Genomic DNA, 18,155 nt, shown 5'->3' with positions numbered 1-18,155 from the left:
TGAGATTAACATTTAAATCATTAGACTGAGTAAAGCAGATTGCCTTCCATAATATGGGTGGACCTCATCTAATCACTTGAAGGCCTAAATAGAATAAAGGGCTTATCTCCCCAATATTACTTGATTTTATCCCCAATAAAAGAATTTTCCTACCTGCCAGCCTTCAAACTAGAACATCATCTCTTCCTTCTTGAAGGCTTTTGAATTGGGACACCAGCTCTACAGATTTTGGGCATGCCAGCCTTCATGACTGCATAAGTGAATAAGTCAATTAGTAAATATACAATATTGGTTCTATTTCTTTGTAGAATCCTAATACAAGTAGGGAATACTTTTCAACTCACCCAATGAAATAAATGTTACTGATATTAGAACTAGACAAAGACATCATAAGAAAACAATGGACCAGGGGCGCCTGGGTGGCGCAGTCGGTTAAGCGTCCGACTTCAGCCAGGTCACGATCTCGCGGTCCGTGAGTTCGAGCCCCGCGTCGGGCTCTGGGCTGATGGCTCAGAGCCTGGAGCCTGTTTCCGATTCTGTGTCTCCCTCTCTCTCTGCCCCTCCCCCGTTCATGCTTTGTCTCTCTCTGTCCCAAAAATAAATAAACGTTGAAAAAAAATTAAAAAAAAAAAGAAAACAATGGACCAAACCATATCCAGTAACACATAAATAAAAATGATTAAGCACTATAAACCAGTGGAATTTCCTTCTGGAATAAAAGGTTTATTTAACACCCATATTAATTAAGGACAAAAACTACATGATCTTCTCCATAGATACACAAGAAGTGCTTGATAAAATTTATTATCCTTTCATAATAAATAAAATACACAGAACTCAATAAACTAGGAAGAGAAGGGAACTATTTTCAACCAGATAAAGGACATCTACCAAAAAAACTCACAATTAACATCCTATTTAATGGTGAAAGATTGAATTCTTCCCGAAGTTCAGAAACAAGACAAGGATGTCTGCTTTTGCCACTTCTTTTCAACATTTTACTGGAGGCTCTAGCCAAGGAAATATGGAAAGAAAAATAAATAAAAGATATCTAGATAACAAAAGAAAAAGTAAATATTTATCTCTATTTACAGAGTACGTAATCTTATGTATAAAAAAGCATAACAAATCTACTGAAACCCTATAAAAGTAACAAATGAATTAAACAAAGTTGCAGGATACAAGATCGATGTACAAAAATGTGTATTTCTATATACCATCAATGAACAATCTGAAATAAAATTTAAAAAATAATCTCGAGATAGAGGAAGATGGCGGCGTAGGAGGACGCTGGGCTCACCGCGCGTCCTGCTGATCACTTAGATTCCACCTACACCTGCCTAAATAACCCAGAAAACCGCCAGAGGATTAGCAGAACAGAGTCACCGGACCCAAGTGCAGACGAGAGGCCCACGGAAGAGGGTAGGAAGGGCGGCGAGGCGGTGCGCGCTCCACGGACTGGCGGGAGGGAGCCGGGGCGGAGGGGCGGCTCGCCGGCCAAGCAGAGCCCCCGAGTCCGGCTTGCAAAAGCGGAGGGGCCTGACGGACTGTGTTCCGACAGCAAGTGCGACTTAGCGTCTGGGAGGTCATAAGTTAACAGCTCTGCTCGGAAAGCGGGAAGGCTGGAGGACAAAGGGAGGGTGAGCTGCGGAGCACCCGGACGACAGAGCTCAGTTTGGCGGGGAACAAAGGCGCTCGCCAGCGCCATCTCCCCCGCCCATCCCCCAGCCAAAATCCCAAAGGGAACCGGCTCCGGCCAGGGAAATTGCTCGCTCCGCGCGCACACCCAACTCTGTGCTTCTGCGGAGCCAAACCTCCGGCAGCGATCTGACTCCCTCCGGCTGCCACAGGGCCCCTCCTGAAGTGGATCACCAAAGGAGAAGCGAGCTAAGCCTGCCCCCCCTGCCGCCGTGCACCTTGCCTTCCCACCCCAGCTAATACGCCAGATCCCCAGCATCACAAGCCTGGCAGTGTGCAAGTAGCCCAGACAGGCCACGCCACCCCACAGTGAATCCCGCCCCTAGGAGAGGGGAAGAGAAGGCACACACCAGTCTGACTGTGGCCCCAGCGGTGGGCTGGGGGCAGACATCAGGTCAGACTGCGGCCCCGTCCACCAACTCCAGTTATACACCACAGCACAGGGGAAGTGCCCTGCAGGCCCTCACCACACCAGGGACTATCCAAAATGACCAAGCGGAAGAATTCCCCTCAGAAGAATCTCCAGGAAATAACAACAGCTAATGAGCTGATCAAAAAGGATTTAAATAATATAACAGAAAGTGAATTTAGAATAATAGTCATAAAATTAATCGCTGGGCTGGAAAACAGCATACAGGACAGCAGAGAATCTCTTGCTACAGACATCAGGGGACTAATGAACAGTCACGAGGAGCTGAAAAACGCTTTAAAGGAAATGGAAAACAAAATGCAAACCACCACGGCTCGGATGGAAGAGGCAGAGGAGAGAATAGGTGAACTAGAAGATAAAGTTATGGAAAAAGAGGAAGCTGAGAAAAAGAGAGATAAAAAAATCCAGGAGTACGAGGGGAAAATTAGAGAACTAAGTGATACACTAAAAAGAAATAATATACGCATAATTGGTATCCCAGAGGAGGAAGAGAGAGGGAAAGGTGCTGAAGGGGTACTTGAAGAAATAATAGCTGAGAACTTCCCTGAACTGGGGAAGGAAAAAGGCATTGAAATCCAAGAGGCACAGAGAACTCCCTTCAGACGTAACTTGAATCGATCTTCTGCACGACATATCATAGTGAAACTGGCAAAATACAAGGATAAAGAGAAAATTCTGAAAGCAGCAAGGGGTAAACGTGCCCTCACATATAAAGGGAGACCTATAAGACTTGTGACTGATCTCTCTTTTGAAACTTGGCAGGCCAGAAAGAATTGGCACGAGATTTTCAGGGTGCTAGACAGCAAAAATATGCAGCCAAGAATCCTTTATCCAGCAAGTCTGTCATTTAGAATAGAAGGAGAGATAAAGGTCTTCCCAAACAAACAAAAACTGAAGGAATTTGTCACCACTAAACCAGCCCTACAAGAGATCCTAAGGGGGACCCTGTGAGACAAAGTACCAGTGACATCACTACAAGCATAAAACATACAGACATCACAATGACTCTAAACCCGTATCTTTCTATAATAACACTGAATGTAAATGGATTAAATGCGCCAACCAAAAGACATAGGGTATCAGAATGGATAAAAAAACAAGACCCATCTATTTGCTGTCTACAAGAGACTCATTTTAGACCTGAGGACACCTTTAGATTCAGAGTGAGGGGATGGAGAACTATTTATCATGCTACTGGAAGCCAGAAGAAAGCTGGAGTAGCCATACTTATATCAGACAAACTAGACTTTAAATTAAAGGCTGTAACAAGAGATGAAGAAGGACATTATATAATAGTTACAGGGTCTATCCATCAGGAAGAGCTAACAATTATAAATGTCTATGCGCCGAATACCGGAGCCCCCAAATATATAAAACAATTACTCATAAACAGAAGCAACCTTATTGATAAGAATGTGGTAATTGCTGGGGACTTTAACACCCCACTTACAGAAATGGATAGATCATCTAGACACACGGTCAATAAAGAAACAAGGGCCCTGAATGAGACACTGGATCAGATGGACTTGACAGATATATTTAGAACTCTGCATCCCAAAGCAACAGAATATACTTTCTTCTCGAGTGCACATGGAACATTCTCCAAGATAGATCATATACTGGGTCACAAAACAGCCCTTCATAAGTTTACAAGAATTGAAATTATACCATGCATACTTTCAGACCACAATGCTATGAAGCTTGAAATCAACCACAGGAAAAAGTCTGGAAAACCTCCAAAAGCATGGAGGTTAAAGAACACCCTACTAACGAATGAGTGGGTCAACCAGGCAATTAGAGAAGAAATCAAAAAATATATGGAAACAAACGAAAATGAAAATACAACAATCCAAACGCTTTGGGATGCAGCGAAGGCAGTCCTGAGAGGAAAATACATTGCAATCCAGGCCTATCTCAAGAAACAAGAAAAATCCCAAATACAAAATCTAACAGCACACCTAAAGGAACTAGAAGCAGAACAGCAAAGGCAGCCTAAACCCAGCAGAAGAAGAGAAATAATAAAGATCAGAGCAGAAATAAACAATATAGAATCTAAAAAAACTGTAGAGCAGATCAACGAAACCAAGAGTTGGTTTTTTGAAAAAATAAACAAAATTGACAAACCTCTAGCCAGGCTTCTCAAAAAGAAAAGGGAGATGACCCAAATAGATAAAATCATGAATGAAAATGGAATGATTACAACCAATCCCTCAGAGATACAAACAATTATCAGGGAATACTATGAAAAATTATATGCCAACAAATTGGACAACCTGGAAGAAATGGACAAATTCCTGAACACCCACACTCTTCCAAAACTCAATCAGGAGGAAAGAGAAAGCTTGAACAGACCCATAACCAGCGAAGAAATTGAATCGGTTATCAAAAATCTCCCAACAAATAAGAGTCCAGGACCAGATGGCTTCCCAGGGGAGTTCTACCAGACGTTTAAAGCAGAGATAATACCTATCCTTCTCAAGCTATTCCAAGAAATAGAAAGGGAAGGAAAACTTCCAGACTCATTCTATGAAGCCAGTATTACTTTGATTCCTAAACCAGACAGAGACCCAGTAAAAAAAGAGAACTACAGGCCAATATCCCTGATGAATATGGATGCCAAAATTCTCAATAAGATACTAGCAAATCGAATTCAACAGCATATAAAAAGAATTATTCACCATGATCAAGTGGGATTCATTCCTGGGATGCAGGGCTGGTTCAACATTCGCAAATCAATCAACGTGATACATCACATTAACAAAAAAAAAGAGAAGAACCATATGATCCTGTCAATCGATGCAGAAAAGGCCTTTGACAAAATCCAGCACCCTTTCTTAATAAAAACCCTTGAGAAAGTCGGGATAGAAGGAACATACTTAAAGATCATAAAAGCCATTTATGAAAAGCCCACAGCTAACATCATCCTCAATGGGGAAAAACTGAGAGCTTTTTCCCTGAGATCAGGAACACGACAGGGATGCCCACTCTCACCGTTGTTGTTTAACATAGTGCTGGAAGTGCTAGCATCAGCAATCAGACAACAAAAGGAAATCAAAGGCATCAAAATTGGCAAAGATGAAGTCAAGCTTTCGCTTTTTGCAGATGACATGATATTATACATGGAAAATCCGATAGACTCCACCAAAAGTCTGCTAGAACTGATACATGAATTCAGCAAAGTTGCAGGATACAAAATCAATGTACAGAAATCAGTTGCATTCTTATACACTAACAATGAAGCAACAGAAAGACAAATAAAGAAACTGATCCCATTCACAATTGCACCAAGAAGCATAAAATACCTAGGAATAAATCTAACCAAAGATGTAAAGGATCTGTATGCTGAAAACTATAGAAAGCTTATGAAGGTAATTGAAGAAGATTTAAAGAAATGGAAAGACATTCCCTGCTCATGGATTGGAAAAATAAATATTGTCAAAATGTCAATACTACCCAAAGCTATCTACACATTCAATGCAATCCCAATCAAAATTGCACCAGCATTCTTCTCGAAACTAGAACAAGCAATCCTAAAATTCATATGGAACCACAAAAGGCCCCGAATAGCCAAAGGAATTTTGAAGAAGAAGACCAAAGCAGGAGGCATCACAATCCCAGACTTCAGCCTCTACTACAAAGCTGTCATCATCAAGACAGCATGGTATTGGCACAAAAACAGACACACAGACCAATGGAATAGAATAGAAACCCCAGAACTAGACCCACAAACATATGGCCAACTCATCTTTGACAAAGCAGGAAAGAACATCCAATGGAAAAAAGACAGCCTCTTTAACAAATGGTGATGGGAGAACTGGACAGCAACATGCAGAAGGTTGAAACTAGACCACTTTCTCACACCATTTACAAAAATAAACTCAAAATGGATAAAGGACCTAAATGTGAGACAGGAAACCATCAGAACCTTAGAGGAGAAAGCAGGAAAAGACCTCTCTGACCTCAGCCGTAGCAATCTCTTACTCGACACATCCCCAAAGGCAAGGGAATTAAAAGCAAAAGTGAATTACTGGGACCTTATGAAGATAAAAAGCTTCTGCACAGCAAAGGAAACAACCAACAAAACTAAAAGGCAACCAACGGAATGGGAAAAGATATTTGCAAATGACATATCGGACAAAGGGCTAGTATCTAAAATCTATAAAGAGCTCACCAAACTCCACACACGAAAAACAAATAACCCAGTGAAGAAATGGGCAGAAAACATGAATAGACACTTCTCTAAAGAAGACATCCAGATGGCCAACAGGCACATGAAAAGATGTTCAGCGTCGCTCCTTATCAGGGAAATACAAATCAAAACCACACTCAGGTATCACCTCACGCCAGTCAGAGTGGCCAAAATGAACAAATCAGGAGACTATAGATGCTGGAGAGGATGTGGAGAAACGGGAACCCTCTTGCACTGTTGGTGGGAATGCAAATTGGTGCAGCCGCTCTGGAAAGCAGTGTGGAGGTTCCTCAGAAAATTAAAAATAGACCTACCCTATGACCCAGCAATAGCACTGCTAGGAATCTACCCAAGGGATACAGGAGTACTGATGCATAGGGGCACTTGTACCCCAATGTTCATAGCAGCACTCTCAACAATAGCCAAATTATGGAAAGAGCCTAAATGTCCATCAACGGATGAATGGATAAAGAAATTGTGGTTTATATACACAATGGAATACTACGTGGCAATGAGAAAAAATGAAATATGGCCTTTTGTAGCAACGTGGATGGAACTGGAGAGTGTGATGCTAAGTGAAATAAGCCATACAGAGAAAGACAGATACCATATGGTTTCACTCTTATGTGGATCCTGAGAAACTCAACAGGAACCCATGGGGGAGGGGAAGGAAAAAAAAAAAAAAAAAAAAGGACGTTAGAGTGGGAGAGAGCCAAAGCATAAGAGACTGTTAAAAACTGAGAACAAACTGAGGGTTGATGGGGGGTGGGAGGGAGGGGCGGGTGGGTGATGGGTATTGAGGAGGGCACCTTTTGGGATGAGCACTGGGTGTTGTATGGAAACCAATTTGTCAATAAACTTCATAAATAAAAAAAAAATAAATAAATAAATAAATAAATAAATAAAAAATAAAAAATAATCTCATTTATGATAACATCAAAAGAATAAAATACTAGTAAAGTTAACAAAAGAAGTGAAAGACTTATAGTCTGAAAACCACAAAGTGTTATTGTCAGAAATTAAAGAAGACCTAAATAGGTGGAAAGTCATACTCTGTGTTTATAACTTAATGGAAAACTTAATATTGTAAATTTAATTCTTAAATTGATGTACAGTTTCAGTGGAATCCCTATGAAAATCCCAGCTGGCTTTGTTTTGCAGATTTGACAAGCAGATCCTAAAATCTATATGAAATGCTATGGACCCTGAATAAGCAAAACAATATTGAAAGAGAGAAACAAAGTTAGAAGATTCATGCTTTCCAACTTCAAAACTTACTACAAAGTTATAGTAATCAAGACAGTATCATATGGGCACAAGAATAAACATACAGATCAATGGGATATGATAAAATAAATATTCACATGTATGGTCAATTGATTTTCAGCAAGGATGCCAGGACAACTGAATGGCAAAAGAAAAGTCTTTTCAAGATGCTCAACATCACTTGTCATCAGAGAACTACAAATCAAAACTACAATGAGATACCACCTCACACTTGTCAGATGGCTAAAATTAACAACTCAGGAAACAACAGATGTTGGCAAGGATGTGGAGAAAGGGAAACTCTTTTGCACTGTTGGTGGGAATGTAAACTGATGCATCCACTCTGGAAAACAGTATTGAGGCTCCTAAAAAAGTTAAAAATAGAATAGAACTACCCTATGACCCAGCAATTGCACTGCTAGGTACTTATCCAAAGTATACAAAAATGTTGAATTGAAGGGGCACATGCACCCCAATGTTTATAGCAGTGCTATCAACAATAGCCAAACTATGGAAAGAGCCCAAATGCCCATCCGCTGATGAATGGATAAAGTGGTGAATATACATATATATAAATATATACATACATACAATACATATATTCATATGTACATGAATATTACTAAAGGATCACAAAGAATGAAATCTTGCCATTTGCAACTGAAAGGGCGGGCCTACGCCGGCCGACTCCATCTTGTTCTGTGTTCTCCACCTTGAGTGACTATGTCCCCAACATGACCCCTTTTCCGGGAAAATCGCAGAAACCTCAGACAGCACCTCCTCCCCTTGAGTAACCTCCCGCTCACCCATTCAAACTTCCTGATCAAAACACGCCCAGCGACCTGCTTAACAGGACTCCGACCCTTCCCCAGCCAGTCGGCCAGGCTACGACCCTTCCCCAGACAATCCCACAGCCATTAGCTCACCAACTGCCCCTAGACCCCTATAAAACCTTTGTGCTTTTGAAACTCGCTCTCTCTCCCTGGTATCTCACCACTGCATCGGTGCAGGTAGGGGATTGAGCTCGAGCTAGCTCGAATAAAGGCTCTTTTGCTTTTGCATTGGACTCGGCTCCCTAGTGGTCTTTGGGGATCATGAATTCTGGGCATAACACAACAACATGGTTAGAGTGTATTACGCTAAGTGAAATAAATCAGAGAAAGGCAAATATATTATTTCACTCTAATGTGGAATTTAAGAAACAAAACAGATGAACATGGGGAAGGTGAGGAAAAATAAAATAAAAACAGAGAGGGAGGCAAACCATAAGAGACTCTTAAATACAGAAAACAAACTGAAGGTTGATGGAGGGGAGGTAGCTGGGATGGCTTAATGAGTGATGGGCATTGAAGAGTGCACTTGTTGGGATGAGCACTGGGTGTTGTATGCAAATAATGAACCACTAAATTCTACTCCTGAAACAAATACTACACTATATAGTAACCAAATTGAATCTAAATAAAAATAAATAAAAGTCTTTTCAACAAAAGTGCTAGGATACCTGAATATCCAGAAAAAAAAATGAAGTTGGAACCCTAATACATACCAAACACTAAAATGAACTCAAAATGGATCAATCTAAATGTAAGACGTAAAACTATAAAACTCTTAGAAGTAATTTTGGAGTAAATCTTTGAGACCTTGGGTCATACAGTGGTTTCTTGATGTGATGCCAAAAACACAAGCAACAAAAGAAAAAATGATAAATTATACTTCATCAAAATAACAAAAATGTGCTTTAAGCACATGAAAATGTTCTCAACATCTCCAGTTATCAGAGAAATCAAAACCACAGTGAGATACCACTTCACACCCACTAAGATAACTGTAATCACAAAGAAAGGAAATAAATTGTTGGGGAGGATGTGGAGAAATTGAAACCTTTATATATTGTTGGTGAGAATGTAAAATGGTACAGTTGCTTCAGAAAACAATATGGCAGTTCCTAAAACAGTTATAGAATTACCACATGACTCAGCAATTCCACTTCCAGGTATATGTAAGCAAGAAAAATGTAAATATATGTCCACACAAAATTTTGTGCACGAATGTTCATAGCAGCATTATTCATAGTATCTAAAGAGTAGAAACAACCCAAATGTTCAACTGATGAATGCCAAAAAATTGTGTGGTATATCCATACAATGAAATATTACGTGGCAATGTACTACAACATTGACAAACCTCAAAAACTGGCTACATGAAAGAAGCCAGTCATGAAATATGGCATATTGTATGATTCCATTTATATGAAATGTTTAGAATAGGCAAATCCACCAAGACAGAAAATAGATTATTAGTTGCCAGGGGCTGGGGGGAGAAAGGAATGGGGAGTGGGGAATGGGTGCTAATGGATATGGTACTTGGGGCATGATTAAATGTTGTGAAATTAGATAATAATGATGTTTTCACAACTATACAAATATACTAAAATGTACTGATTTGTACATTTTAAAGGAGTGAATTTTATGGTTTCTAAATTATTTCTCAACAAAGCTGTAATAAGGAATAATCTGAAAATCAAAAACATAATAAAAATAATTTGGGGTCCAAGTCCAAGAGAGTTTCAACAAATAATTGATATTCTTTTTTTTTAAGTTTATTTATTTATTTTGAGAGGTGAGGGGAGGGGCAGAAAGAAGGAAAGACAGAATCTTAAGCAGGCTCCACACCATCAGCACACATCCCGACGTGGGGCTCAAACTCATGAACTGTGAGATCATGACCTGAGCCAAGATCAAGAGTCGGATGCTCAACCAACTGCACCACCCAGGCACCCCAAATACTTAGTATTCTTAACAGAAAAATTATTCTTACAAGTTAATAAGAAGAAAACCACAAAGGCAAAGGAGAGGAATATGTAAAGCTGAGAAGAAATACAAATTGGCTAATAAATATTTGAAGAGGGCAAAAAGACAATTAATAAGGGCTAACACATCTATGGTGCATGCTGTATAAATATTTCACATATATCATCCATTTAACCCTCACAACAGCTCTATGATTTGGGCTCCCATTCCCTCATGGTGAACGCCATTAGGCCACCCAATACTGTGTGACACCATTGCCCCATCCATGGTGGTCTGTTGATTTGTGTGTGATGATGTGTGTCCCCACAATTCCCATTTTAGCACCACTGACCTGGGGTTTGATTTCATCCCTGGGATCATTTAGGGTGCCAGGATAGATTGCTAGGCTGCATGCCTTCAGTCAAGGCTCCTGGAGTCATTATTTCCAGAAGTATAAGTTTTGCTATGTGCTAGGTGGCAGTGTGTGAGTCCAACTTCCCTTATGAGCTCCTGGAGTGCAAACATCCTGTGTGGTGGGGTACATGCACACCCATAAGTCTTAGCAATCAGCTAAGGCTGGGAATGAGGTTGTTTGCTGCTGATGGAAGGTGGGTTGCCTGGTGAGGGCACATACGCTTCTAGAGGATGATCACGGTGCTTCTGCCCAGCAGTGGCCCTGCTAGCAGGGCTGAGATTTCTTACAGGAAGCACTTGTGTTTTGCACAAATGTGAGGGGGAAAAATAGATTTCAGAGGCAAGGCCTGTGCTTTATTTCTTGGCTCTGGTCATTTCAGACTGGGCATTTTTAAAAGCAGGTGTTACCACTCAGCCACTTTGGCCATAGAAATCCCTTAATAAACTGTCCATGGAAAGTCCAGCATGAAACCTGCAAGTTCTGCCCCTTGTAGAATGTGCCTGGGAAACTAAGCATCCTACTTTCCAAGGCTGTCACCTCTAAGCCACGGCCTTGTTAGAACCCTAGTAGTGGGGCAGGCAAGGGAAGGGTAGTTTGAACCACCTCTGACCCCCCAAAATGGGCTTTTTTCCTTTCCAACTCAAACAGGTACTCTTTGCACCAAGGACTACTAAAAATAGAGTGACTGAAAGAGTCTCAAATGAAGAGTTTACTTGGGGAAAGAGAGAGGGTGAGAATGGGTTTCCTCTAAGGTCACCAGGCTGGAGAAAGGCAAATGGCTCAGGTTCAGATCAATGGGTGCTCTACTCAATAGTGCTTGTTGGCCTGGCACTGTTAGCTAACTGGGCTCAGCATGGAGAGAGGGGAAGTAAGTCACATGTCTCTCTCATCTCTTTAAACCTCAGATTTCAGCACCTGCCAAGCTCCCATAGAAGTCCCAGCAGTGCTTATGAATTTAACAGACCCATGTTGTTCATGGGAGGGTCTGGGTATTTATTCTACTGACAGCAATCTCTGATGGACTCTTCCTCTGTGCTGCTAGATTCTTGACTTTGTCAAGCCCTCACTGTCTTTAGAAGTCTCCTAGGTGGCCCCAGTCTCCTTGTGTGATGGGACCTGGGAGAGTTCCCATCTGGGCTTGGCAATCTGTTCTGTCAAATGAGCAAACTAGAGAAAAATTGGAAAGATGTAGAGCTAGTTCCTCCATGCTCTGTGGAGCATATCATCTTTGGTGTGGCCCATATCATGCCATGTTGTCAGGGACTAAATCATAGTCATCCCCATGTCCCTTCCAGGGATAAAGACAGTGTATGGCATGTAGGAGATGGGGATACCTATAGTTTGGAGCCAGAGAGACCCACATCAAGCCTTGGAGTCTGCCAGTCTTACTAGATGTAAGGCATTATTTAAGTCAATTGGCTTCTCATAACGCCAGTTTCCTGGTCTGTATATAAAATGACTTTTGAATGAGAAAATGAATACAAAGTGTGTGGAATGTAGTAGGCACTCAGTAGATGGCAGCTGTCACCAATATCACCACATCACCACTACCACCACCATCATCACCAACATCATCACCATTAACACTGCACACCTCCTGTATGCCCATCTTTATGCTTGGCTTCACGTAGAAGATAAAGGAGAAGCAGTCAGTGATTTCTGCCCCAGGTTAGTATGTAGTGGGAGAGCTAGGAGGTATACAAATAATGGCAATTCAAGTGCCAATCATAGGAAGTACAGTCATGATATGGAGTTCAAAGGAAGAAACAGACTTGTTTTCTAGAACCTTCCAGGAAAGCTGGCCAGAGGAGCTGGGTGCTGATATAGGCCTGGAGAGATTGGATTTACAGTACTGAAAGGGAAGATGGGGAGGAGAAGAAAGGATGTTCTTGGCTTAGCTCAGCCCAGGCCAGCACCCAAAGCTGGCAGTGTCCCCTACTTCCTGTTGGGCTGTAAATGGCCAGGTTTAGTGCTAGGTCAGCATTTGGAATGCAAATACTGGGCTGGCCACTGGAGGTCGACAGAGATTGAGGAATAGGGAGGCTACCAGGGAGAGGAAAGTATTTCCTTAAGGACTCTATCCCTGTGATTCAACAGCCTCATTTCCCCAAATCTGAAATCCTATCTTCTCCCTCCTATGTCTTCAGAGCCCTAATCCCCTGTGGCACTCTTAGTTCAGAAGCCCTCAGCTTCCTGACTTCCCCACCTCTTCCTAGGACACCAGCCCAAGGAAGAAAATTCCTCTTGATATTAGGTGCTGCTATAGGCTCTACTTTGTGTCCTAGAGAGGGTCTGTAAAAGAAAAACAAGCCAGGCCAAGGAAATTCATGTTCCCCTGAGAAGGTGGCTTCCTGTAAGGAAGATGCCGGGTGGTTCTGTAATTGAGGTCTTACCCCAACCCCAAGTTAGGCAGCCCTCTGGGGAGGTGGAGGCATGGTGGGGGCAGGATGGGGGAGGCTAGGTGCAGACTAACGGCTTAGAAGGAAACTGGGCCCTCACTGGGAGGTACACTGAGCCCAGGCACTGGGGCCCTCCTAACTGTAGATAGGAAGGAAGGTCTCTAAGCCAAGTTTGGGCTAAGTTGTGAGTGGGGAGGGGAGGTTTCAATGTCAGAAATACTGGCTGGGTTGGCTAAGGGGCAGCTTGAGGCTGGTGGGCCTGGGTGCCATATATCTGCCAGTCATTATCTGGGCAGCTGGGTCCAGCCCCTTATCTATCCTCAGGATGCCCTCGGGGGCTCATGGACTCTCCACCAGTAGGCCTGTGTTTATCAGTCAAGAAAGTCCAGGGTCTGATTCTTTAGCCTTCATGGTAGGGTGGGATATAGGAAGTTAGCTCACAGGCTGGTGAGAGGTTAGAGCTAGGAGGGCTGGAGAGATGAGGAAGCAGCTACCCTTCCCTGTGCTCCTTGGGTTGTTCAAATGTTTGCTCTGTTTGGGATGTTCCTCCAAGGGTACTTTATTCCCTGTGTTTAAGAGGCCTGGCATGTCCAATGTGTTCTCTAAGGATCCAGGAGCAGGACTGGGTAAAGATGCTATTTCTCCAGCCAGCATTATCCTCCCCCAGGCCTACAGGGCTTCTGAGATGGGAAGCTAGGCTAGGGTCAGTGACAAGGTGGAGACAGCTACTGCTTCTCCTCCTCCAAATTCCTCAGACCTTGACAGTGATGAATGGCCCAGCCTTGCTGTGCACACTCTATAGGTTACCAGGAGCGAGAGAACAACAGGAGGGCTGGGTTGGAGTGTTGTGGGATTTCTCTTAGACTGCCTCCTGCTGGGCTAGAGAGCTGAGAACAGGAGGGATGGCTAGAGGAAGCTGAGTCCAGATCAGTGACACAGGAGGGCAGGGATGTCCAAAGAGGAGGCTTCTAAGGAACCCAGGGTCCCAGCTGCAGTCAGAGCCTTGTGCTACCTACCCTGCCACACCTAGCCATGTTCTGTCTCTCAGATGCCCTGTTGTAGGCTTTTTTCAGGGACAGGGAATAGGTCATTTGCCTGTATGGGGCCTGAGGGTTTGGGACAGATTTCTAGAAGTCCAGGGTAGGGTGAAGTGGAATAAGGAAGGGATAAAGAGAGTGAGAGGGAGGGGAGCAGGACCATCTCAAGAAGAGGGGCTCCTCCTATCCCTAGTATAGTGCTGATAGCTTAAGCAGGGACCAGGCTGACACCTAGAAGATCAAGGTGATCTCAGTGCAAACACCTATAAACCAGGCATGAAGTTGGGGCAGGACTTGGGAGGGGCTAGGGGTTGAGAGTCTGGTTGAACCTTGGGCCTTGGGGACCACCCACTCTTTCACCAGCCACTTAAAATTGTCATGGCTGCAGTGAAACTAGACTTGCAAGGTTTACCTACCTGGGGCTTGATCTGACCTAGTCCTGGGGTGTGGTGCATCCAGGGGAGGGGAGGAGGAAGAGTGGGAGGGCTCAGGCCCCACCCTGGGTTTGCCCTGAGACTAACCCAGAGATAGAGTGATTTGGGAAAAGCAAGGTATTTGTGAGGGAAGGAGGACAGCTGGGTCCAACACAGACCCCAGCAAATCTCAGCTAGGGGAGCCATGATGGCAGAGGGAAGAACAGGAGAGAAATGGATGGTGGGAATGAGCCAGCCAGGCAAGAGAGGGCCTTGCAAGCTGAGGTTGGCAGGGGTAGAGGATGCAGACAGTTGGAACCTGGAACCTCAGTTTTTCTCATCTCTAGAATAGGCCCATAAATATCTACTTCAGGGATGTATAATATAGCACCAAAGGTGAAAGTAACCAGCCACAGTGCCTGGCATACAGTGGGTGTTCAAGATACGGAGCTCTCTCTCTCTCCCTGTAGGGAATAGCTTTGTGTGTCTGTGAGGAGGATATGTGCAGAAGCTATGGATCTTTGAGGGGACAGACAGGAGACCTAGGGCAAGCTGGGGATGACTGTAGATATAAGAGAGGGCTGCTAGGCTTACTGGGTTGTCCCAGCTCACATTGCCCTAGGCCTGTTCTCTAACCCTTTGGTGTGCAAGGCCCACCCCTTGGCACACACTCCTTTCCAGAGCCTTGGGATATCAGTGTAGATTCATGAGAGTCATCAGTTACAACACAAGTTGTGTAGCTAAATGGCCTAGGTTAGAATCCTGACTTTCCTACTTCTTGGCGGTGTGGCCTTAGGTGAGTTAGTTCACTTCTTGTCTCAGAGTACAAGCAGGCAAGGAGAAGTCAAGGGCAAGGGCCACAGAAATTGAGGGTGTGTTTGTGTGTGTGTGTGTGTGTGTGTGTGTGTGTGTGTGTGTGTGTGTGTTCATGCATGTGTATGCAACAGTGACACGAGAAAATGTGGGGGCAAGAATCTAGGTTCCACAGGAGCAGGAATCAATCCTGTCACCTGGTACTGCATGAATTGATAGGTGAGAAACACCAAGTATTCTTGTATGAATATGTATGTACCTGTGTGTGAATATACAAGAGGGGCTACAAACTGTGCATGTGTACATGAAATGTATGAACAGACAAAAGGGAGAACTTGTGTGACTAGGAATGTGGGTATCTCTGTGGAAGAATGAGTTTCCATATAGTGAACCATGGTGGGCCAGGCATGATGCTAAGCCCTTGATGTACACATTATCTTATTCACCCCTCACCACATTTCTGTGAAGGAGGGATGATCTCCAAATTATAAATGAGTTCACTGACTTGCCCAAGGAAACACAGCTGATAAGCAGTGAAATCTGGGGCTCTGAAGTTTATACCTCGTGCCTCCGGTGGGTGTGGGAAGCTGGGCTCAGAAGGAACTGATGGAAACTTTCTGGGGACTGCATGATGTCTGAGGTTTCCTGAAATTTTCATAAGTTCTTCATCATCCCTGGATCTGGGAGGTCCCCACGTGCTGATTTTGGTGTGCTTGGAGCTCCTTGAAGACAGGGCTGGTGGGGCTCTTCTTTGGGTCACCAGGGTAGCTAGCACAATGTCAGTGCTCAGGAAGCACTGGTGGACTTGAATCCCAAGGGTGTGTGTGTGTGTGTGTGTGTGTGTGTGTGTGTGTGTGTGTGAATGTTTGGTGACACTGATCTGGGAGGCGTGGGGAGGGGTGCGACTGCCACTGGAGTAGGGAGGGCTTGGATAAGAGAGGGTCCACATGCTCCACACATTCCAACTTCTTCTCAGGCTCCCTTGGGGAGTGATTTTTCCTGACTTTAGGGGCCTGAATCATTTCATCTGAGGCCCTGCTAGGGTGGGGCAGGATGTGAGGGCTTGAAGTCACTGGCCCTGGCTGTGGCAGAGAGTAGGTCCAGCCCGGCTACTGAGGACCCTATAACTGGAGGGGACGGGTTGAGGCAGAAAGGTTGTGCTGTGACCAGGGGTGGTCAGCATGTAGAGCAGGCCTAGACATAAAGAGTCTTCTCCTCTTTCCTCTGCTGCCCTCTCCAGCCATAATTAGGTGTTGGCACACTCAGAAGTTGCTTCTGTCTTCCCAGGTTTCCCAAGTCTGGGACCATAGCCTCATCTCCCCTATTCCCCTCCTGGTCTTGGGTTTGCCTCCCAAGGGGCATTGGGCATGTTAGCAGCAGAATCTGAGGCTGGTTCTGGGGTTGGTGGTGGCAATTTTAGGTGGGAACTTGGAGATGTGGCCAGGAACACAGATGAACTTTCCCAGGCCTAGCAACCTGGGAATGAAGAGTAGACTCTTGGCCATCCTGAAGGCTGCTGCCTTCCAAGCATGAACCAGCTTTTAACCAGGAATGTATTAAGTAAGCAAGTAGGCAAGGAGCAGCTGAAAATTTGTCAAGTCAATATAGGCTTTGGAGACAAATAAGCCTGGGGGAAATCCTGCTTCTGCCATACATGAGCTCAGTGGAGCTACTTCTCTTCCCTGAGCCTTATCTTCCTTCTTATCTGAAATGGGGGGAGTGAAACTTATCTCATCAGACTATGAGAGAAAAGCCATCTAACATGATTCTTGGCACAGAGTAGGCACTCAGGAAGCAACACGCTTCTTTCCATACTCAGGTGCATGCACATTTCAAGGGATCCAAGTCTCTAAGCCAGACTATTGGTGTGCCCTTGTACCTTGTTCTCATTTCTCCTTGTTCACACCCCAATAAGTGGTCCAGCTGTCAGTTGAGAGACCTGACATAGTTCCTCCTCGACCCTGTCCACCCAGATCCCTGTCACCTTCCAGGCCCTGTCCCTAAAAGTAGAAGTGGCCTAGCTTCTCCCTTATTTCCCTCCAAATACAGTTTCACCCTACAGCCAAAGGGAGCATCATAGGATCCAGTGAGAAACCCCTACTTAAGTGATATGACACAAAACTGTGTAAATTGTAGAGAATTTGGGGAATGTTGCTCACCTAATTATCTCTATAAAGTATCAGCAAAGACAGTATATCCTTGGCAATCCCAAAGCCAACCCAAACCTAGATCTTCCTCCTAATGGTTTCCCTTCCTCCACATACTGGGCCGCAGTTCTTGCCAAGGCCACTAAGCCTGTCCCAAGTCTTGTGTTCAAATCATGTGCTAGGTTTGTGTGTGACAAGCTCCCGGGTTGGAGCTTCCAGTTTGTCCCAGGTCCCCACAGTGCTACAGAAGACCAGTAGGGGGAGACATTAGCACGTGGGTACGCCTGTTGGGGTCCGACCACGAGAGTGGGTCGGACTGGGAGGGTCTGAGCTATGGGATGGAGCCAAAGTTATAAGCAAGGAAGCGAGGAGGGGCGGGAAGAATGGGCGAGGGCTGGGAGACAAAGACCCAGATGGCGAGGCCGGGAGGGGCTGGAGTCTGGTGTTTGGGGGCCAGGACGCCCGCTTTTGCTTTTTCAAAAAGCGTCCACCCTGTGCCTTTGACTCTTTGCCTTCCAGGCGTCTTTCTTTATCGAGGTACTCTCTCACTCTCTGATCC

The sequence above is a fragment of the Lynx rufus genome, unplaced genomic scaffold, assembly GCF_022079265.1.
Source record: "Lynx rufus isolate CCGP_SWC_20201006 ecotype Redwood Valley unplaced genomic scaffold, mLynRuf1.p SCAF_30, whole genome shotgun sequence".
NCBI lineage: Eukaryota > Metazoa > Chordata > Mammalia > Carnivora > Felidae > Lynx > Lynx rufus.
The sequence above is the reverse complement of the archived record's forward strand: the minus strand, read 5'-3'. Positions refer to the sequence as shown.